The sequence below is a fragment of the Choristoneura fumiferana genome, chromosome 5 (genome assembly GCF_025370935.1).
Source record: "Choristoneura fumiferana chromosome 5, NRCan_CFum_1, whole genome shotgun sequence".
Lineage (NCBI taxonomy): Eukaryota > Metazoa > Arthropoda > Insecta > Lepidoptera > Tortricidae > Choristoneura > Choristoneura fumiferana.
In genome coordinates, this window is record NC_133476.1 from 13,704,766 (window position 1) to 13,730,113 (window position 25,348).

The 25,348-nt window shown below is 34.8% G+C and overlaps 1 protein-coding gene and 1 long non-coding RNA gene across 3 annotated transcripts in view; both read right to left on the reverse strand.

The window, feature by feature from the left end:
• The window catches only part of LOC141428213 (voltage-gated delayed rectifier potassium channel KCNH8-like), a 134,447-nt gene that overhangs the window by 57,060 nt on the left and 52,039 nt on the right, over positions 1–25,348 (reverse strand). The window lies entirely within an intron of this gene.
• LOC141427811 (uncharacterized) lies at positions 17,869–19,863 on the reverse strand. The gene is made up of 3 exons (XR_012451368.1): positions 19,720–19,863; positions 19,416–19,553; positions 17,869–19,218 (listed from the first exon to the last, which is right to left on the reverse strand). It is a non-coding gene; the product is annotated as an uncharacterized lncRNA (long non-coding RNA).

Below are 25,348 nucleotides of genomic sequence, written 5' to 3' on the forward strand. Positions count from 1 at the left end.
TGAATAATCTATGTGTCTGAATATGTACTTTTAGTGATAACACAACAAAGAGCCAGATCACATTAGTTTTATATAAGGTTTCCTTAATTTGTCATATTGGAATATGGGGGTTTAAGTGTTTAGAATGCAATCCTCGACAATTTCATACAAACTTAATTCAGTGTCGTCGGGTGTGTTTGTCGTCAAAGATTTTGTTTACCGCGCGTCTTCGGGGACTAGACAATATTTAGGGATAAAACCTATCCTATTTCCTTCTCAGGGTCTCAAACTATATCTTTATAGCTATTTTTATCACGTGTTATTAAGTAGGTTACGTACTACAACCGTGAAAGCGTAACAAGCGAACAAACGTACTCATATCCGCATTTATAATATCAAATAAAAATATTGAGAACATACTCAATTTTTTAATTTCACACCTACCTACTTTGAGATCGTTAAAAATTATATAATTATATGAGTTGGTATTTAAAGGTAGGTAACATATCCATGAGTAAAAGTTTTCACTCCATAATCTTAGTAAAGTTTATTAGAACATAGCGTTTGACATTATGCGTGAGGTGATCATACGAAATTCACTCTCGCAACATATGAGTAAAGTTTTAGATATTTCAATTTTTCAAAGGATCGACGAGTGAAATATTAAAATAAATTGTGCTCATGTTATGTTAGACGTGATAATCTTCTTCCGTTTATCGGAATATTAACGTTTCAGTGAATCTCAGAATCTGTAACGAGTTTACCTAGATTTCTTTGATGTAGTTGTGAATATTTTAGCATGAAAAGAAGGGGTATCTACCTTAGTAAAGTGATTGCAGATTTTATATATTCTGCTCGTAATTAATAGTAAGTAGATGCAATTGAAGAAATTACCTGTCCTTTGGCTAATGTAGGTATTTAATATTTATTTACGAGTACAATGTCGGTTTGTTAATTTTTGCTTAATAGTCCGAGTCTCAATGTACTTTTTAATGTATAGTCCACATTTAACATGCCTTTATTCGTGACAATAAAGAATGTGTTCTTGAGAGGTTGGGTGTGTGGGTTTCTATGTTAATGTATTTATTCGTGCTCTCTCGGTCATCATACACTTGTCGAGAAATACAGCGTTTAACATTTTGCTACGCTATTTAGTTCAATAACGAATACAAGCAAGGGCAAATCTGAAAATTAGCTTGGTAGGTTTGAAAACTTTAATGAAAGCCCAAAAACACGACTTCATTACACTTCGTAGGTACAGTCGAGGTCAAAAATATCTTTACATTTTAGTACCTCATCTCTGTCTCTGCCTTCTGACAATCGTATACAAAAGTTCATACACGAAGTGACATCGACAAGGTAGTAAAGAGTAAATCTGGTTTTGACTTCGACTGTACATATTATGTACATAAGGTAAGTTGGGGCAAGCGCGCCGGTAGGGGGTAAACGCGCCTACCATTAAAATATCGAAAAGTATCATAAGCACTTATAACGACATCATACAACCACGCACCTTAGACCTGTAAGATGTCGTTAGTAGTACGAATATCAATACTTTTCGATTTTTTAATTATAAGGGCTTGCCCCGACTTACAAAAACTTAAACAACAAAAACTTATACTTAAGAAGATGACCTGTTGTATGTACCTAGTAGTAACGTGTCCATATAAGTACATAAGCCGACGTTCCATATTCGAAAAATAACTCTTAAGTCCCATATCAATTCAGTGCACTACTACAAACAACAGGTCATCTTCTTAAGTTTTTTACATAAAGCTGTGTATGAAATTGTACACGCTTAGAGACATAAATTAAGGCTTACTTTTATAGAGATCGACAATGTTTGAAGATTTGCATAAGTACTCAGTAAAACGTATTGAATTGACGGCAAAATGGCGAGTTGGCTTATACGGCACTTTTCGCTACTCATTTGTATTCGGAATCAGCATTTCTTTTTTATTTCGGCAGTATGTTACTTATGCCATGAATTGAAATGTCATTATTATAAGCAGCCGATATACTTGGAAATAACGGTACAAAATCCCAGTCACGCGTTTCTACTGCCTTATAATGTGATTTTTATATAATAAATACCGTTATTGATGATCTGATCTAATAGCCTAAATAGCTAGGGTATAGGGAATATTAGAGCAATTTTCTGCCGTCAGAGTGCAGCACTAGCACAAAATGTAAACAGTTTTTTAAGTATGTTAAATGCCATCATATCATATTAATTCAAATATATTTTTGGAAATATAGATAGTTTTTAATTCATTGTACCTATTGTATTGTACATTTCCTATGCCACGTTAATATAGGGTAGGTACTTAGTACTTATCCAAGTTTTAGCTGTGTAAAACCCCGAAATATAGGTACTTTTTTTTAGCTTAGGACTAGTTTAATCACTAAGACTTGTATCGGATACGTGCAAAACTTTTTTTAAACGACTTCAAAAAAGGAGGAGGTTCTATGTTCCAATGTTTGTATTTTTAATTTATATAGGTACTTCTAAAGTGATGTTGTATTTCTGAGATACGTCTTTCGAAATAATTCCAAATTTTTAATGACTTCAAAGAGTTTTGTTAGATTTGCTGTAATATTGCGGATTAGAGAGCTGGAAATGCTCTGGTTGGAATGGATCTCGAACAGAATCCGGGATCAATCTGCTCTCGGATAAAGGGATAATGTCGTAATGTCTCTTTAATTCCGTTCAGTCTTGTGTCGAATACACCTGCGACTCTTAATCTTTCAAATTAAGCCTCAGTCGGTATTGTAAGAGCTTTAATACAATATTAAAAAGACATCCACTTTCTCAGTATTTGTGATACCTATTACGCATTTGGTTATATGTAATGTAAACTTTCTGTTTTACATACTTAGATAAGCGTTGTGCATCGCTCGACTTCCCACAAACAATGGTTCGGACTAAGGGCATGTCGCACGGTCGTGTATCGCCTAAACGCATGTCGCACAAACGACACTTCGTTCAGACGCGTGTCGAATTCCAGTAAAACCCTGTCTTTACCTACATATGTCTCAGTCAGTATGACGTTAGTTGCTTGTCTTGTTAACCAGAGGCCTTATTGCCTAACGTTTCTGACGCTCGCGATCGCAATCAAATGACAGATTTCACATAGAAAAACTGTCATTTGATTGCGATTGCGAGTTTCTGAAACGTTAGGCAATACGGCCTCAGTTTAGACACAAAACACAGATGTATAGTGCACCAAAAAACTATCGTGGTAGTGGCTCTCGTATCTAGTTGTTTGATTTATTGTTGAGAATGAAACGGGAAGAATGGAAATATAAATTAATAACTATTTTTTTTAATTTGAATGTCATTGTCATACTTATTATAAATTTGTAACAGAAAATATCTTGCGACGATTTCGTTATTGGCGAAATTCACGATTATTTAATTTAAACAACCGTCCACTGAATAGTTATAATAACTTTTTTTTGTTGCTCCATTATTGCACAAAAAAGTTCACAGACTCATGTTTCAAGCGGATGGCCCTCGCGCTCGCACTGGTCCCAACCGGTCCGAGATATCGTGTCCGTGACCAGTGTATGTGTGCGTTGCTCGAGCGCACTTGTATGGAGATTGATTTCTGAACTACTTATCTGTGTTTTGTGGTTTAGATAATAAGTTCAACGTCTCAAAAACGGCTGAACCGATATTAAACGTACCTAAACTACCGCGAGGAACCTTGTTTTCATGTAAAAACAAGAGCGTGTATACCTATGTATGGTTCCGTAGACAACCAGGAACCCTTATAGTTTCGACATGTCTGTCCGTCTGTCTGTTTGTCTGTCTGTCTGTCCGTCCGCGGCTAAGCTCATAGACCGTAGTATTAGAAAGCTCTAATTTGGCATGAATATACATATCAGTCACGCCGACAAAGTGGTGAAATAAAAAAAAACAGAATTATTAGTAGTTTAAGAGTAAATACCTAAACTTGGAAGATTCCGTACACAATACGAAATCCTTACAAAAATATTACTTGATTTTTTGGTACCTAATGGCTACGGAACCCTATCTTGGGCGTGCCGGACACGCTCTTGGCCGGTTTTTTACTTTTATGTTTACTCTTTTTGCGTCGGGGGTTAAAAACGACGCTCATATGTTGCGATAAAGCGATGCGCTCTTTTGTCCCGTGCTTCTGAAAAACGAGCAGCACCTGTGTCTAAGAGAGAGTGAGAGAGAGAGAGAGAGAGACATTTATTTAAACATATTCGATACACCGAAAAAACACGTTAGGAAGAAATAATAATTAAAAAAACATCGAATAGTATAAATAGGTAACCGAACTGGCGAAAAATCGGACAATGACTAAGTATTATTTAATGTCTCATCTTTAATGTCACATCTTTGTAACTTCCGTGTACTCGTAGTTTTGAATTTCATAACACGAGATTTTCATTACACGGTTGCTCTATGTTGTAAAACTTCGTCATATTTTAAGAAAATAAAGGAGTGAGCGCGTGGCTGGAGGCTATGTAGTCCACTTTTCGTGATCTAGAAAGAGAAGCCTTATTGTCTAACACACTTGGAATCACACTCGTTTTCACCACTTTTTTGTCACACGACATAAGACGAGGGTAGAAAGAGATGCTGAATGCGATTGTAAACGTCAGAGCATTAGACAATACGGCCTCAGATTTAAGTTGGTAAGTAATGTAGCTAAATCTCTAGACGCAAATCAATGGAGCTTGACTGCGACGACAGCCGACTAAGCCAGCTGCGTTTGTGGGACTATAAACTTATCTAACTACCTACCTTACCTAAACCTGCTTTAATAACTTGCACAATTTAGATGATTTTGTTTACAGAATAAAAAAATAAATACTATCTATCATCCAAAACTAAAACTATATATAAACTAAACTAAATTACAAAATAAAAACGTCATCCAAATTTTCTGCCTCAGGCATTGACCCCAAGACACTGGCAGCATTACCTCTCTGAACTGTTATTCCTAATCTTTGCGAGAGGTAAGTGCCAGCCCTGGGGTCGCCTGAGGCCAAAACCAGACGAGTAGATATGTCCTTGGTAAAAAAAATTGTGTCTTCCGACCATGGTCCCATTGTCTCGAAAGCAAGCGCCGCAAACTCATGATAGTTTGATGATGATTTTGACTTTGTTGACAAACTTTACAAATAAATATCAAAGAGGTCAGTAGACGCACAGGGGAGGAAACCTAGAAGCTGGCAGCTTCCTCGGACAAAGAATTAGCCTAGCATAGCATTTCAAAGAGTGAACGCTGCTAGCATCTTTGGAACCTTGCCTAAGGGGTCTGGTTTAAATCATTTGTTTTAGTTTTCAATATTATCATTATTTGTCTTTTTTATGAAGGTACTTTAAATTTAGGTTAGTTTTATTTTAATTGCTTTGTATTATTTTCTTTACAAATCAAATATTACTTGTGTTAACCCGCTGATTTGCACGCGTAAACCATTAACAACCAACTGTTGAATTTAATTTCCGGAATTTAATAAATTCCCATGGGAATTACTAAATTATACATCGTAGATTTCACTAACGTTCTATATAGCACACCCGCGCCAAAATTCAAGATTCAATTTTCAAGATTTTATTCCTATCCTGCGGGAATATCGGGATAACTAAAAATAAGAAAATTTTAACATTCTGTACGAAGTATGAAGCTCGAGACCATTCGTCTGCCCGATAAAGCTACAAAATGTGAATGTGACAATTTACAGATAAGAATAAACCATCTATCATTCGGGACCTAGGGCTTGGGGCACAGCCTCAAGCCAGAGGCCGCGTTAATTTCCCTCACCAAACTTAAATATTGAACCAAGAAGAAGCCGGCCGTTATATAAGGAAGTTTAGTAGGTCAAAGTTGTAAAGTAAGATTTTGATTGAATACTAAAGTTAATAAAAAGAGGAAGTATCGGTCTATCTAAAAGCAAACAATTCATTTTGTTCGCTGTTGAGAAAAGGCGATATAAACCGGTCCCGGGCGGCGACTCAGCTACTCTACGTTTACTGCATTACCTATTTTACTCCTTATTTGCTAGCTTGAAGAAAAAAAAAATTGAGTCGAGCTTCTTACTTCTATAACCTGGACCCAAACGTATAAACAGTTATGACTGTGTGACACATATATGTATGTTTTTCATGCAGTATCGATGTTTCTTTACTTCCCCGAAATCAACATATCGATGGCTGTGTGACTCAACCTTCTATATGAAATGTATTATCTTTAGGAGAACACGTAAAAACTATTTTATTTTATTTTATTTTACTGAACAAGTAAAATGTTTTTTAATAATTAGACAACTAATTCGACGTTACGATGTATTCAAAATTGACAATAGCTAATTTATAAGTATTGAATTCATGTAAGACGATTATTGTCTATACGAGTTTGTGTTATACATTTAAGGTACTTTAAGATGTTATACGTGTTTCTGCCAAGAGATTGATTAAATTTATTTTGTTATAATGAACAACATGGTGAACAGACTGATCCATCACAAACGCCACACAAGATTACTACGCGTTTCAAACTATACTTTTATCCCTAAAACTACACTGAATGCACATGTATTCTCAAACAACACGAAAGACGCATTTACCTACTAGTAGTAAACATTTAATTAAACCTGACATCATCCACATTATTTCTATAAACAATGTCCTCTCTTGTGTCAATAACGCTACGCTACCTTCACATTATCGATTGCGTACCTAAAAGAGAGTTAAAAAGTACCTAGATACTTTTTAGTAAATTAAACCATTGTTCACAAAATTATACCACCAAAATCCGTAACAAAGGGGATGAGGCAAAATTTACTTGATGATTTACCGTTAACGAATAAACCAAATCACTATACTAACAAAAATACTCAGTTCGATTACCTTATTCAAATTCAAAGCCGATCTTATATAATAGTAGTTATTATACGTTATATAGATGTAGATATAGCTCAATTACATATCGCGGAATCGTATTTTATAAAGCTAGCACACAGAAAAGGCTTATATTGTAAGCTGAGACACAAGAGTACATTGTTATTTTCACGTTTTCCTCAGAGCCAGTGTTACTGCATACTTAAAGCTAAATCATAACTCGAAATGTTAAATGAATCCCTTAAAAGCGGCGTACTCTCAAAGTGATTGGGGTCGCCAAAAGAGGCTTTTTTAATTTCAGAAAGTGGGGCACACTGCAATTACAACGAGGGGCTTAAGAAGCTTATTAGTGATGGCTTTTGGAAATGTTCGCTTGGTACTAACTTCTATGCCTAGAATGCACTGATATTAGACGAAATCTATACGTATCTAATTAGAAATATATGGTATGCTATAGATACGTAAAAGATTTAAGTTCGGGTCATCTTCATCACCTTGTGTCGAATGTATATTATGAAATTCAAATAAACAGTACGTGTTGTATCTAATGCTAATGGAAAAGCCTAAAAGGGTAGGATCGGTCGCGGATATAAAACGTAATCTCTCTAAGCGCTTCGTATGCAAAAGAATGAACGCTTTATGTTCACCATAATTGTTAGTGTGCGACGGCCATATGTGTTCACACATGTTGGCTCTTTTAATGGCCCATCATTGTGCATTGTATTGAAGGTTGAAGAGCTTTAACTATGCGACGAATTAGTAAAGTTTCGGGCCCTCTGACTTCACTCGATTATGCCGAACTAATTGTAGCTATATGAAAGGATTTACGCCGAAACTATACGGAGTTCAGCTGTAGCGTAATGGACTGTATTATATCAGGTAGGAAGTTACGATTAGTAGCTTTCCTGGTTTCGAATTAGGGTAAACTAACCCGAGTCAGGAACTTTAGACTTTTAATAGGTGTAATATCAACACGCTGAATCATTCAACAATCTAATTATTGCTTGTTTTCATTTAGTTGTGTAATAAGGTACGATCTTATCATTCGGGAGATAGAATTTGACTAAATATTTTTTATGCCGACGGTAGGCGCTTTTAAACATCATAATAATCCGGTTACGGCCGTCTTACAACACTGGGCACAGGGATGTGAAAGTCAGCTTGCGCCTTTATGCCAGCAAAATTTCCATTTTCTTATTTTTTTACGTGGGCAATTCGTTTGCGTTGCTCCGAAACAGGACCCCGCGCCTGAATGCAAAATATTCCTCACTCCGGGTTAAGACGGCATAGAATTCGACTGTCTTTAGACCAGCTAGTTTCTATGAAAAACAACATTCGAGTCATTTCAACTGTCTACTTAAATATTAAAATAGAAGATTAGAATTGAGCAGTATTTGAAAATTTTATTGAATGGTGTCCTTATTTAATAAATGTAGAAGACTTAATGACCTTGACAAGTAAACTATGCAGCTATCTCATGCTATTGTGCACGTGGCAGATTACCTCACCCGTGTGACAGCTACGGCGGCGATAAAATCGCTACGATAGTGCTACGTCGCGCTACAAAAGTGCTACGATTTCCGAGATAACACTATAGCTTTGAACAATTTAATATTCTACCCGTTATCTACGGCTCAAGTAGGCGTGAAAACAGAGACATCGTGTGGGTAAAGTCTTCTTATCGACATTGGGCCATAAACAGTTTTATTTAAGTGGTTTGGGGATTTAAGAGCGGATGCGGATTTTACGTCCCTTATAAGAAATAGATTCAATTGAACTCTGTGAAATCTCCGGTATTTATTGAACTAAACCTTATTGATATAGTTTTACGAGCGCAGATAAAACAGAATGAGGGCTTATGTAAAGTTTAATATCAGACATAACGTCCGCCGCAGTGTGAATTAAACTAAATTAAATTTTTCCGTTTTACCGTCAGCATATTGGACTATTAAAACAGCAATATGTGGTGCTTATTATATTAATTATATGAACTAGATCCCAAAAGAGATAAGCGTACAGCATTTTTAACTATATTAATTATGTAGTTGTACCTAAAGCGCAAGCCGATCAATACTGATGCTCAGCTTTCAACATCGACATGGACACATGTTTATTTACTGTTTCAACTCACTGGCACCGCGTTGTGATTTTAATCCAGTTATTACTTCTATCCATTTTTTTTTCGTAGTATCACATTCACTCTGTAAGATTGAAATTCCTACTTGCTTCTATTACTGCTCTTAACGCTCGGTATAGGTAAGCCTCTTTTCGGCTTAGCTTAATGACATCCTTCGAACGTTAATTCGCTTTTTGGTATATACTCGTAGTCCAGGCAATCGCTTGCCGATATTATTTATTTACTTAATTTCATTTCCCAAGTGAGTGCACGTAAGAAGACGAATGTATTTACTTAAGTAATGTAATAGACGGAGCCCTAATTACTCAGGATGTTGTGAAATCGATGTTGATATTGGTAGTTGAGCTAGGCTCGATGTATGGAGAGCCGATAGCAGGTCATTTATAGTGCAACGAGTTAATGCACCGCGAAGCGATGCTGGCTAATAGCTTCGATTACGTCACGATGTAGAAGAACAGCAATATTATAGGTGCGAGTTAACCGCTGTAAGCTCGAACCGCAGAACAACCTTGTCGCGTTTTCATCAAGGAATCACCGAGGCATTTATTGCAAAAAGGTTGTTGTGCGGGTCGAGGTTATGGTACTTTATTTGCAGTCTATACCATAGTAATAACAAAAGTGATGGCGACGCCATCTCAGCTCATGCTTTTTGCAAAAACTGTCCACCCCGTCCGTTGATAAGTATATGGAGAAATACCTCTCTCAAGATGCAACGTGAGATAGTAATTTTAAGGATATGTTTAGACCATTTTTCCTTATCTTCGATCAATACTTACTGAGCATTTTTATTTCTCAATCACCAGTTTCAGAAAAAACGGTTTGGAATTTATTTCAGCAATGGTAGTTAATAGAACATGCCTTGACAGTAAATAAATAAAAATCAAGGTAGTTTTGAAGGACAGTTAAAAAAAAATATTAATAATTTGTGGGTAGTTTTGTTTTGTTTCATAAAACTGTGGGGAGTTACAGTGACAAATTAAAACGGTGGTTGTGGTTCGTTAGTCTAACAACTGGTAGCATGGTGTACGGTTGTGTCACTCTAAAGATGAGCTCTGGTTGAGTTCGAAACGCGTCAGTGTAATTTAGCGTTAAAATGCATTTGGCTAAATGCATTTTTAGCCGTATAAAACATAAACACATTTTAAATAATTTATTGAATCAGGCGTTACTTTGCGGAGGTCCATACCAATAGACTAAAATATTTTATTTGCTCACTTCCGACCTTATGATAGCTATCTACGTTTATGCAAGATATGCGTGTTCATGCACAACTGAAATTTAATCCTAATTTGTTAAAGGGTTGTCTTGGTCGCCTAGAACAGTTACTAGAACAGTTGGAAATGTTTCAAATTAAGCAGGATTTACGGGTGGTAGGATCTTGTTTAAGGTCTTTACGAATCGCAGCCACCATCTTACTTACTAATCCTGCTGCTAATAGCAAAGCTGGCACAGTTGTGTTTCGGTGCAGAGAGTTAGTCAACCGGAGAAATTATGAGCACAAGAGGCATTACATCTGCGTTGCAGGTTGGCAACGCGCTAGGAATCCAATTTGTGATTATTAAATATTTAGCAAACACTTTTTATAGAGTGGCGGACGCCACAATAGAGACGTCTCTTTTGAAATAGGCAGCTGTGAATTACTTATCATCGGGTAAATCGCTTGCCCGTTTCTTCCTTCTTGGGTACAATTTTTTTTTAAAGCGAACTATTTTGTGTGAACGTGCCTTTACAGAGTGATGTTGTTCTGTTTTGCTACCCTTCATTAGAAGGTGGCAATAAAAATGACGATGAAAATGCGCCGGTGTTAGTATCGTCGAGTAGTCGCGCGAGCAGAACGGTAGCGGCAGCCGCCGAGTCACTGCTCCTTAAAGTTGAATATTTGCAAACAAATCACTGAATCGAAAAATCGTTTTAGCAACCCCCTAATGATTTTAAAAGGCTATACAACGACACCCCACACTACAAGGTTGGAAGAGAGAAAAAAGCACCCCTACTTTACGTCTCTGAAAACTTTTTTTTTATGTACCATTTTGTCGGCATAGTTTACATATATAATCGTACAAAATTACAGCTTTTTAGCATTGATAGTTCCTGAGCAAAGCCGCGGACGGACAGACAGACAGATAGACAGACAGACATGACGAAACTATAAGGGTTCTGTTTTGCCATTTTCGCTACGGAACCCTAAAAGGAAATCGAGGGAATTCTTCAAATATTGTAGGGACACCTGGTTTTGCTCTTGAACATCATCATTTGGTGAAGGGAACTAATAATAAAGACAAGTGAAGACCACAGTTGACCACAGGAGTTAGGTACTACTCAATAACAAGTAATTAACGGGTTTAATTGCATTTATTTTAAAACGGTAAGTAATGTATGATCCTCGTATAATGCATACGGTGAAGTGCAACGGGTGGTGTAGCACCAGGACTCTTCAATAATGAACGTCTTTGCATAGGAAAAAGCAATCTTTTGTAAAAGGTGATGAGCAGTTGACATTAAACTATTGTATCTTATATTATACACACTAAAAATCGTTAAAAAAAAATATACCAAAAATTAACGAAAAATGGTGGTTTATTTGAGTTTAGCTGCCCGAAAATTAAAAATATTTACTGACCTTCACATAAGTATAATTAAGTACTTACCTTATTGGGAGTGCCTGGATAGGAGAAGCCAAGGATAGAAAGTTGTTGGGCAATATAAAGGAGGCTTATGATCAGCAGTGGACGGGCTATGGCAGTTGATTGATTAATGGGTCTGTTTTTATCTGGAAGAGTAAAGATCGTAATTACAAAATTGAAAATTAAAATTACCCATCAAAATTACTCATGATCATAAAAAGTTACAAACCCGTTATACAAAACTTAAGATTTATCTGCGTCTGGTAAAGCCAAACATCCAAGTGATGGAAAAGACTTGGGCCAGTTAACGGAAGCTTAACATGATTTTGTGAATAACTAGCTTTTGCCCGCGACTTTGTCTGCGTAGATTTCGATATTTACACAATACTCCATAGTACAGTCGAAACTGTCAATATTTCAGGATTTATTTCAGGGCCATCGTGTAGAACCCTTTACGTTAGGTTAGGTTCGTTTTATAAGAATCCTGAAATATTTACAGTTTCAGAAATATTAAGCAGTTGGGAAATGAAAAGTTGCGAAATGAATCAGGTTGCCACACGTTTTTCGCCGAAACATTAGTAAACCTTTGAGTCCTGACCCACCGTAGAACTTTCTCACAGTAAGTGTCATAATAATTTCCCTTATGATTGGTTTTGGAGTCTTTTTGTATTTTTTATTTCAACTCCAAATTTGTTACTTTTTCGGTCATCCCGTGAAATTCATATATTCGGTTAGTTCCGAAGGAATGTTGACCTCTCTCGATGAGAGCTAAAACATAGATGTCGCTAGTGTCGCTGCTGAAGTGGCTAAATAAGAAAAAAAGCAAGCTGAGATATGTGGTGCATAGGAGAAATTTGTGTCTAGACTCCTGTTCAGTGGTGGTGTAGGGGTATGGCACACAGCACGAAATGCTGAGGACCTGGGTTCGATTCCCAGCGCTGATCATTTTTTCTAGTTTTTCAGTTTGTATTTTCGATATAAATTCCCTTGTCAAGCAATGCGATGTCACTATGACGGTCACGATTCAGTTGGTTCGAGGTTCGAGTGTACCTAATGAGATTTTTTCATACAAACTTAAATGTCCCACATTATCCGATTTTTTTTATTCGACTGTATGGCAAACGAGCAAGTGGGTCTCCTGATGTTAAGAGATCACCACTGCCCATAGACACCTGCAACACCAGGGGGATTGCAGATGCGTTGTGTAACGGTTCGGATGTGTCACACGACCGTCACTGGGAATAAATTAGTAGAAAATTGTTAGTGGGGCCATCTATGAAGGTTTGATGGAAACTCGAAACAAAAACATGTCGACAAAGACAGTTAAATAAGAGTAATTGAGATTAGAATGTCGATGTAATTAAAGCAGGGATAATTTAGCAGTCAATTTAATGAGTAAATGTTAAATTTAATTGGAGATTAGAATTGTGTTGTTCGGGTATAATAATTAATGTAAAGAAACGCCATCTATGGTCAATTAAAGGAATTAATGGTAGGCGTCATGGAAAATTAGTGAACTAATGCCGAACTGGGTTTAGCGGCAGATTAACCTGGGAGGCTATTTAGTTAGTTTCACGTGGGAATTATAGAGGTCGCTTTTGGTAGTGGAAATGTAAATTTTATCTAAAAACAAGAAATATTGTCACAAAATCATCAAAAATAGACTTGATATAGTAATAGAATCATTAGTATTAGTCTACAGTAGATCTTAGATACATTTGATGTTAATAATTATGTTAATTTAAAGAAATATCAACGGAAGCATCATGGAAACGGCAAGTTGTCGAAATTAGCTAAATAAGTTAAGAAAAACCGAAAATGCAAGCATTACGTAATCGTAGTATAGATCATTGGTTCATTATCTATTATAAATTTAAGTTTTCATTCAAAACGGAGTAGTATTAGCAGAGTAATTACACATTTAGTTATGATGAAATTACAAGCACTCTGTCGCACTGACTTAAAGTAGGAACGTGGCGAAATTATAAGCAAATTTTGAGTAGCGTTAATTCGACAAAGGAAACTATGAATAAACGGCGCGAATTGGGGATACCAGTTTATAATTGTAGGCAAATTAGCTATTTTATAACGAACAATAGAAGTATGTAATTGGCTATTTATATTCAAAGAGTGTAGGGAGTAATAAGTAGAAAATTATCATTAGAAGTAAGATTATTGTTAGATAGGTTAAGGAAATTAAAACGTTGAGGTAAAATTGAAGTATTTGACAAATACATATAAATATTTATTGAAAATTATTGTTGTAGCACAATATAAAAATGAAACGTATTTACTAGAATAGTTAAGCTATGATAGTGTCAAGATAAATAGGAAATTTTAGTTCAAAAATAAATTTTACGGTTAAAATTTGGCTATTTTGAGATAAGGATTTGGCAGAAGAAAAAGCGAGAGCTGGCAATGTCATCGTTGTCGACTTTGGTAAGCTTGGCGTCGTTTGGTCGCTTGGCGCGAAAATACCAGAGGTCCCGGGAGAGAAGCTATAAATAGAGGTGACACAAAAAGGGCGGGAGCCAGATGGATTTAGATTTCGTAGAGTCAACATCGTTATTTTGCTAGTCGGGGGGTTTAGTTTCTGTGCGCCATTTTGTTAACAAATTAGAGTCAATAGTATCGGGTAATTTTATTTCATTAATTTTAATTGGGGTTTTTGATTTTATTTAATTTGAATTAATTTTAATTTACAAGAAATGTGAGTATTTCTTCAGGAAGTAAAGTGTCGGGGTCTTGATCATTAATCTGCGGAATAATGATTAACTCTCTGGTTTTTTAATTATTTGTGAAATATTTAGTGCTGATTTTCATTCGGAAAATCTTTGTGTGAGGGAATCTTTGCGGTCTTGTGGCGGTAAAGTCCCTTATTTGTTCTTGTAGTGTGGAGTGATCGTTTTATAGCGTTTCATTTCAGCCTACGTATATTTTGTACTAACCCATAACTTTTCTGTGTTTTTCCCAACTTAATGGAAATGACTTTGGTTCCTCCATAACGTACCTTGGTTGAGCTTTAAGTCCGTCTATATCGTCTGACACCTAACGGTGACAACCGTGGATGATATAGGCTTCCACTTCCTGAAGCTGTGGCGGCTTCAGCGGCAAAATACTGTCGTACCAGCCACCAGTGGATTCTGTTTGTCTTTTGTAACGACTAAGTAGCGCTCGTCGAAGTGAATGCGTGTCTTGTTGACGCTTGGTTTGTACTTAAGAAACTCAGAATTCCTGTCCCCTATTTATTTACGTATTTATGCACAACGTTAGGTATTCTGCTGTTCCGCGGGGCTCCCGTCATAGGGACTTTCCTTCGGGAAAGTTGGGAGCTCAGCACCATTTAGGGACCGATAGGGCTTTAGGTATACACACCATCATTGTTGATAGGAGATTAGAAGAAATTCATTGCACCGTGAATTTCTACATTACACTAAATGTACATGTGGGATTAATTCCCTAGTTTTGCTAATCACAGACAGAGAGTAGGGGCCTCAGGCAAGCTTAAAGTACAATTGTAGGATTTATTAGGGCTATATAGGTAGGGAAGTTCATAGGGCTTAGCTAGAGTAGCGTTTCCTTACACCGGGAAAAGTTACTATTTTAACTCACCACACAATTAGTTCACCTATGAGGGTTTTCCTCCAAATTGCTAAACTTCAACACAGAGCTAGGGAAAGCTTAAACTCGCACACACATAGTTTTAAGACATAAACTAGATTTTAAGAAAATAAAATATAACATTTATTTAAGTACTTACGTCAATGCTTCATTATACAAAACTTAGTTCATAAGAACTTGACTACGAATAACTTTATTAAAATTAGTAAGTTGACTTCAATTTAAAACCAAAATACGGTTTGATCATTTTGTTAAGAGTAAATAACAATAACATATTTTAGCTGTCTTTCCTATAATGAATAAGCGGGAATTGATATGACACGATCTCATAGCTAAGTGGACAATTAAATGCCAGATAACTTACTGAATAATATTTAACACAATTATCATCTAATTTCGATTTGAATTACGATTGCCAGCTAAAATAAGCTTTGTTTTGATAAAATTAATATCAAACATCATATTCATACTTTTGATTAAGATCTCATCAAATTATGTCTAGTAATAAGTTAGAGATAAAATCGTAGAGGGTTTTGGACCATCTATCAATTAGAATACAAAAGTCTATCGTGTTATAAATACATACTATCTGTTTAGTTGTCGTCCTTACATTGAGTGAACGGATGTAGAAATCCTGACTACGGTCGATAGCTTACGTTGACACATACCAGGCAACAGTCTATCTGGAAATTTACGTACTTTTCATTCGATCTCGATTTAAACATAATTGATTAAGGATCGATAGTTGAAACAGTTTATTGTTCATTTAAAATATATGAATTGAGACAAACTAGTCATAGACGAGTCCAAAACCTAATACAGAGGTTATCTTGAATACCCAAGGGTTATCTAGTTATAAGCTAGTTAGATTATTATTAACGCTTGTGTTCTGGGCGTAAAGTATAGAAATCGGTACTTACTTTCTGCTTTACTCTGGTAACGCCAAATGCTGGTAGAACTAGAAAATTAGACTAAGTAGATAGCTCATTAAAATAAGTGAAAGTCACTATGAGATTAGTAATTATACCAAAATAAAATTATGTCAAATTAGACATTTCATATATCTAAGATAGATAAGACGTAATCTAAATTAAGAGATACTAGCGCCTATAGTAAATGAAAAGCTATAGTGTCTAAACTCATTCCTGAACTAATTATCAAAGTTATAATTAAGCATCTCATAGAGTATTCTAATATAAGCATAGAATAAGTAACCATAAGTCTAAAATTAGATTCAACTTCTTACAAAACATTGTGTTTGTATTTCCATACTTTGATTTGATGCACCAAGGTTAGTGCTTAGTCTAGTAAAATCATAACTTGACATATCCATAGAGATATATTGCTCTGGTGTGCGACTGGATGAAGGACGAAGGGGCAAGGAGGTAGCGTCCTTCCGGGACCTTAAAGGTCCCGGTATTAAACTTAGTTTTAAGTCAAAATAGATTCAGAAGTAATACAAACACAAACACTATCCGTAGTAGAAATATTTCCTCTCATTTTTCCAAACTGATTATTCTAGGTAACCTGAAAGATCCATTTCTAGAACTATCCAGTCTAAACTTACTAGTATATCTAAATTCACATCTCAGTAATTAAAGTTTCATCCTAAAGTTCAGTAGAGTTCAATCTAGAGTCAAAATTATCACGAAGTTAGGAACTGCTTAATTAATTATAACATTAGAAACACAACTGTAGGCTTTTCAAATTAATTCTCAAATAAAAGCACTTAGGTTATTGCTGGGCATAAGGTAGGTTCCTATCCACTAGACGATTCAAAATCACAAGGCCATTAAAAGGGCTTATTACAATATGGTATGCCATGACCAGGAAGAACTTAATTTAATTTACTTAAGTAATTTAGAGTTTGGTGTTAGTTTAATCATAGTCTGTTTACAGTTTGCAAAGCTGTGAGCTAGAATACAAACAAAAGTAGAAAGAAAATCATGACCAAAATGAGTATTTAATTAATAACATAGATAAAAATAATAACAAGTTTGTAAATAAAAAGATTTGAGGTTAAGAATTAATTTAGATATAGATTGTAGTAAGTAAAAGATAGGTAATATAGCATAAAATCAGTAGTTTTCTAAAACAGTGGTTGTTCTTTTAGACTGCCACAATTTGCTGTTCGTGAAATGGAGTTTGAGATTAATTTGAATTAAAGTTGTGATAGTATAGAGAATCAGCTCTCTCATTCTGAGAGGAGACCTGTGTGCTTAGTAGTAGGATATGCATAGACTGGGGTGATGATGATGATTATAATCAGTGTAATAGCAGTATGGATAGGAATAACTTGAGAATAGTTTAATAATTTAATAAATCTAGCGGATCACAACTAGGGTTACCACCCGTACTCTAAAATAGAGTATTGTCCTCTTTTTCATGTAGGCGTACTTTATAATCTACGACACCAATAAAGTACGCTAAAATACTCTATTTACGTAAAACTTATTCTTACTGGCTCGTTACTGGTTATGAGTACTTATGAGACTAATTAAACTGGTATCCACTTTTAAGGAGAAATAATAAATACTCTTTTTTTATTCTGTGTACTTTATTTTTGTCCTTCTAAAATGAAAAAAATACTTTATTCGCCCTAAAAAAAGGTGGCAACCCTAATCACAACATAAAGAACTTCTTGTCGAAATGAAGACGGTCGTAAGCACTTCCTATTTTTAATTCACTTCACTAAAAACACTAAGATAGGTTATTCTTGATTGACGAACATTCACAGAAGTAAGACGAGGGTCCACCCTTGGTTATAAGCTGCAATGATCACAAGATCTATAGGCGTGATGTAGGAGTAATCGATGCACTGTTTTCTTCGGCCTTAGTAATGAATAGTCATCTGTTTCATTAGAAGTAGCGTAGACAGTTTAGTAATATCAGATTTGAGAGCTAAGCGGATTCAAAACTCAAATAAAAGTAGCGTTTGCTTTTGTTGCGAGTTGACAGTTAGAAGTTAGAACTGCAGTACTACGAAACTCGAAAATCAGGGTTCGTATCGCATCGTCTCTTTTACTCGCATATTATATGACTTAAGCGTCGGCGGGACGGCAACATACGAATTTCGAGTTTTGCACTTCGTGGTATAGGGCCAGACTTCACACATGCGCATGCGTAGACGTGAAACAAGACGCCATTTTAGATATGAAAAAATACCGGTCAAACGACATTTCATACATCAAAAGTTAGAGAGAGATAGCAATATTTTAGTTAAAGCCCAAGCAAAGCTCGGTTGCCAAGGCATTCTTAAGTAATAGGGGAAATGATTTATAAAGTATGTATTAATTACTCAGGATTAGTATAATGAGAAAATTTTGCTTTAATCAGATTAGTATTGAGTAAAATATTAGTCAGATTATACAGACAGATATTTAATCAGATTAGTATTGAGTAAAATATTAGTCACAATGCCTAGAAAGTAGAGCGCAGATAATAGAAGTTGATCTAAGTAAAACAGTAATATATGATAGATTTACAGATAAGAAATTGACATAAAATAAAATCTGTTACTTGAGTATTTAATTTATGAGGGGAAAGCGAGAAAGTCAATTACAATTTATTACATTAAGTTTTACTTGTAAATGTTTGGTATAAACAAATCAGTAAATAACTAACGGGGTCGCTTTGTTGTTATATGAAAGTTGAGACAATTGTTATTAATAGTTTACCAAATTAATGAAATTAATGATTGAGTAATTAATGAAATGATAATAGTAGAGGGTTATAGGTAAAGAAATGAAACAATACACCAAAAATTAATCATAGCACCTAAAAGCATTTAAATTATTTTATTAAGAGGAAGATGTCTGCGGACAGCGGTATAGTTAGAGTGAGATTAGTTCAATGATTGTGTAGCAGGATTACATCCGAGTTCAAATCGTGAGAGGTAGACACTAGTTCAATCCATGCTCAAGTATGTGTGATATAGTGATGTTCAGCGCTCATCTGTCATTAGATTATCACACTTTCTGTAAATAAAAGAAAGAAATAAATAACAGAAAGAGTAGTTTGAAGTTAGAGTAGAATGAATTTTAATTGGGTTTTAGCTTACACAAACATTTGGAGTTTAAATGTCGCTTGAAATGTAATAACAATAAAGAAATAATTTAACAGTTGAAATTTTATGAGATTATGACATAGTGAGGTTAAGAAAGTTAGTACATACCGTTCAATGTCAACAACAATGGGCTGTTGTGGGGTCTGGTTCCATTGAATGAGCTCAGTAAATTTAAATTTCATTATAAGAGCAATCCGAGTGAGCTTTAGTCATTTTACATTCGAGATACACTGGGCGAGGTTTTATCTGAAAGATAAAAGGCATTATTATTACACAGTTGACACTTACACATATTTAAAACGCGAGCACTGTTAATACCGTTTAAAACAATAGTTAGTTACTGTCGAAACTTGAGTCCAAATCAATAGTTACAGTTAGATCATAGAACGTAAGTTATGTCGGCGGCACTCACCTGTTAAATTATAAACTCGCGGATACGGAAAGTTTTAGTTATCTTTAAATACTTTTAGTGTAATAAAGACAAGCGTAAGTTCATAGTAAATTGAGGTTAGAACCTTTCTTTGACGATAGAATTATAGTGTTGACGTTGGCAGCTGCGCGGTCAGTGTTGCCAGATGGTTTTCTATGTTTTCCCCCAAGCCTTCACCGATATCCCCCAAAATTAAGGTTTAGAAGAAAAAAAACCCCACAAATTAAAATATATTTTTTATTACAAATTATAAAATTACTATTCAAATTCGGGTCATTTAAAAGCTGATAACGATTATCAAATTATTTCAGCGATAGCCGCCATCACTTCTGAATCATCAGACGCTACATCTGTAGTATCGGCACTACTGGAGTACATTTTTTCCGAATTAAATTTCTTTAACATTTTTTCACTGGGCTGAAAGTTTAAACATCCATCCATCATTGTGTATCTAACTCTTAAGATGGATTCAGCAGTGTTGATGGCCAACCTGTTTCTAAGCTTGTCCTTAATTATGGCAACTTGGGAGAAGGCTCGTTCCACAACTGCATTGGAGAAGGGCAAAGACATAATCCCCAATGCCAGTTTGCTTACGTGACAAAATGTCCTGTCACCGACAGCGTTTTTGAAATTATACACTTCAACCCAGAACTCTTCGGTGTGTTGTGTGGAATTCCAAGTTGTACGATGCAAAGCATTCCATTCTTGTATTGTAGAATCGACATCAATGCAAAGAGTTTTAAAAGATTTAGCTAAGTTGGTAATATCCGGTTTTATTTGGGAGGTTGCATTCTTCGGGCTTAGTAACTTGCAATTTTCTAAAGTTTTCAGGTTATTTGGAAGCCTTCTCTGAATTTGTTTACATATTTCTATAAGGAATTGTTTGCATCGTTGCTTGACGTCTTTCAATTCATGGTCTCTTATACCTTCAGACTTTTCATTAAATGAATAACCAAAGTTCATGAACGATGCGTCCATGATGTACTTTTCAAAGTCATAGTTGATAAATTATTTTTATCAGCTTTTTCTAGCTGTGCTGGAGGAATCAAAATTGTCAAATAGTTTAATAATAAGTTATTAAGTTCTTCCAGCAACTTTAAAGGGTCTGCATTAGTGGCTTGAAACATTTTATTTGCCATGGTGATTGGTTTGAGATAAGTTCCAAGAAAAGTCATGTACAACAAATTTGTCTTACTTTTGAGCATATTGCTCAATTGTTCAGCAGTATAACAGCGTTCTTTGGATGCAGCCATATCAAAATGTAATTTTAATCCATCCCATTGCTCTAAAATTTTTATAAGAGCTTCGTACCTGGATAGCCATCTAGTGCCAGCTAATTTGTTTATTTTTACTGGAGTTTTACCTTCATAAAGCAACATGTATATTTGTTTGTAATCAATCTGTCTCTTTGTACTATTGGAAAACCAGTTGTGACATTCTTTAATAAGAAAATCCAAAAATCGGGAAGGGTCTTAAAAGCATATTCAGCTGCTAAATGCAATGAATGACAAACACACTTAATAGTTACCAGATCAGGATTTCCTTCCTTCAAAATAGAGGAAAAAGAATGGTGTTCACCAACCATGACATTAGCACCATCCACACCTATGCCCAGAAGTTTGTATATGTCGAGGCCATCAGCAGTTAGCTGTGCTTTGAACACATCAGCCAATGAAGTTGCATCTGCAGATTCTATTTCTATCAATCTATAGAACTGAGTTATTATTTTATTCTGTTTTTCACTGAAAAATCGGATTATCATACACATTACTTTTTTAGTGTCAATAGTAGTAGTTTCATCGATGATGACTGAATAATGACTGTCTCCAACTTCTTCCAATAATTCTTCCAAGAAACAAGGAGAAATAACATTCCTAATCAAAGCAGAGCATTTTGATCTGTGTAACTTGAGGTCTTTCAAGACTGGAGAAGCTGGATCCAAATTTTTTATTAGTACTCCTAGATGGTCCACAGCTTTGATACTGGAATGCTCAGCAACATATGCGGCAATTTTCAATTCGGCAATTTTTCGTGGCTCTTTTAAGGGTTTTTGAAAAAAATCTGGCATTTTACTTGACTGCCCGACGATATTAGATCGTTTTATAGATTGATCATGTTTTTTAGTTTTGGAATGTTCTATCAAATCCTTCTTGTGGGTGGTTAATGTACAGTGACAAGCCTTGCACCACGCTTTTGTATCGTCACCAATGCAAACTGTCAGCCACCCTGAAAATGGGGTAAAAATATAAAATGGCAACATTAGTGTATTTTTTATTTAAGCGATGCCACACATTGTTAGATTTTATATTATGTTAGTTCATACAACACTTCAATGTTTTACATTACATTAAATAATAATAATATCTAACCAAACCAAACCCAGTGTTAGTAAAATATTGAAAGTAAGTAAGTAGGTATATTTTAGTACAATCCGTTTCAGTTATTACTTATTTATTATAATACATACATGACGTCGAATTCGACTATCGTTGACCTAAGTAGTACCACCTCTTACTAAGAGCTATAAAAACATAATAAAACTTCAGTGAGATATGATTTCATTTAGGTTGTAATAAATTTATACCTACTGAGATTTACGTACCTTTAAATACTGGCTCACTTTCCACTCTGTTCTATAACGTCTTACGTAAGTTTTCTTTGACAGAGCCATTATTTATTATCATCACATTAAGCAAAATTTTAGCAAAACAAAACCAACACCACTGACAGATTGACTCTGCGTTGGCGCTAAAAACCAGTTTGTCCAACCGACCGACTAGAGCCGAACGAAGCCGAGCGAGACACGAAGCGAACCGAAGACAGGGCGGCGAGGCGAGGTGCGGGCGGAAGGCAACTTCGAACTCGGGACTGTAGTCTGTACACTTTGTGTTTTCTTTCCGAATGTGAGCGTTATTTTATGCTTTGAATTGTTTTTTTGTGTCATTTCATACTTATATGTCGTAATTTAATAAAAATCTCCAAATTCTCTCCAAACGTAATTTTTTCTCTCCAACTATCCCCCCAAAAATATTTTCCCCCCAGTTGTCCCCCATAACTTAAAAAAAACCCCAAATTTGGGGGAATCCCCCCCATCTGGCATCAGTGTGCGCGGTGACAGATAGCGAAGGGCGGTACGAGTATTTATTTTTAAATTGCGCGTAAGCGAGGTAAAGGGTTCACGTCCATAGATACGAAACGTGGCGACTTGGAAGCGGAAAATTTAGGTGTACTTTATATTAAAATTAGGGCGATATGAGAAACAAATTTGAAATACAAAACGTATGAAAGAAAAATAAAACCACATAAAATAAAAGTTAGACAGTTATCGTTAAGGTTTAAATTTATTCAAAATCAGTTTATTAAGCGGCCGAATTAGAACTAATTATTAACGTAAAGAATTTTATGAATAAGGGGGGGGAGATGAATTAAAATTTAGAAATAAAATATTTTAACAAGAACAGCTGTGTAAATAAAAATAAAATAAAGTAAGGCACTGTAGTTAAAGTACAAAATTTTATTATTTGTAGTATAAAATGGGTCAATGTAAAATAAATGATAGAGGAAGGTGGATTGTATTAGAGAGGGAAAATAGTTAGTTAATTTCATGGATCTGAACCAGAAAATAAAATTAACCACAGTAGAGGATTCAGGGGTCCGCAACTCAACTGGACCGTGACCGAATAAGTTTTCTCAGTGATAAGTTGATTGGCTAAGTTCGAGACATATTTACGTGGAGCTAAAGTGATAATTTTAATAGACCATAAGGCGCTAATATTTGTCTAGAATTAGAGATTATATAATGTTAGAGTGACTACGTGGATAAATTAGTTAGAACAATTCAATTATATATACATAATAGGAAAACATAGTAGCAGATGTATTATCAAGATATGTATGTATGTATGTAAACTCTTTATAGTACAAAATAGGTAAACAAACACAGTTGACAACCGATGAGACACAGAGTACATTTATATTAACTATATGTAGAAAGGCGGACTTATCCTCTACCAGTCAACCTTTGAGCGGATGAGGGGAGCATTTAGATATTTATATCTGAGAGAGATTTATGAATGGGGGAAAAGATAAAGCTACCTGAGATAGTATAAACAGATTCTGGGGTAAATAAAGAATTGTAAAAATTACTTAGAAATATTTCATAATTACATATTGATTTACAAATAGCCGCGGTACTCTTCTTTGCTATCCTTCGCTGTCGAAAACAGCTTGTTTTACAAAAAAATGCTTTACTTATGTATGATGGTAAAAGTATATAATAATCTACCCATAGAAATAAGGAACTTTGACATGCCTGAGTATAAATATGAATTACGTAAAATTTGTCTGGATAAGTGTTATTATGGCATTAATGATTATTTTGACCCAATAAGCGGATAACTTTAAATTTAATCTTCTGAGTTTGACATAATATAGTATTTTAGTGTTATTTAATATGGTACAAATCAATAGTTTATAAGAATTTGCATTGCATGCTTGTTTAAGTAAAATGTACGCATTCCAAACGCTTCTCCAATTTATTCACTACTACATTTTCACAAATAGATATTCTTATTCTTATTCTTAAATCATTTAGTAATGCTTAAACAGGGGGAAATAAGTCATTATAAGAGGATAAACAACATGCTAAAGAGATATGTAGAATAAGAAAAATTACATTTCAAATTTTTTATGACAAGAGAAAGGGGAAACGTAATAGTAGTGACAGGAATAAATAGAAAGGTAGTTGTACAACTTAAAAGAGACATCAATATGTAAACATTAGTATGTACAGAAGTTTGAAGCATAAGTATAAATAGTATAAATAAGGGTTATATGTAAAGCTACTAATCCCTATAAAAAAAATGTATCTAGTAGAACCCAATACCAACGAAGAGGGGAAATTTTATGCAGTACATTAGTCTAGGTAGTACCAGTGAAACCTATTAGAAATAATAAAAAAAAAAAGAAATGGTTGAAGTAGATTCTGGACACACAAGATAGAGTTATTTAGTTATGTTTTAATATTTATTTGGGCACACGTACATTATTTTAAACCTTAACATAGTTACTATTTTCATTAACCAATAGGTTGCCACCAGTTATTAAACACATTGAACTATATAAAAATAAGTTGTATCAAGTTGAAATTAATTAAAATAAAAGAATAAAAATAGAGATTAATTAGAATACAGTTGACATTTCAGTTAAACCACCTGTACAATGCTTATTAATTAGTGGATAAATTTAAATTAGATTAGCTTTTGTTAATTGTGGAGATATTATGTAGTAGTGTTTAAATAAATTTAATTATCTACATTAAGACAAGTAGGGTAATTAAGATAGAAATAAAATTATGCGTGTTTGAGTGATTTGATAGAGTAACGGTGTGGTATGAAAATAGGGAAACGATATAGGGAGGGTACGAATTCTGAAAGTAAAATCACCCTTAAACACATACAAATAGAAATGAAAAATTAATTTAACATAAAATTAGCTTAGATTACAGGTCTGTCTATATTAAATATTATTTATTAACTGAGTAATAAAAAATTGTAAGCGGAGAAAATTAAACTTAAAAGCTAGTAAATTATAGTGTAACCTTATGTTGCAG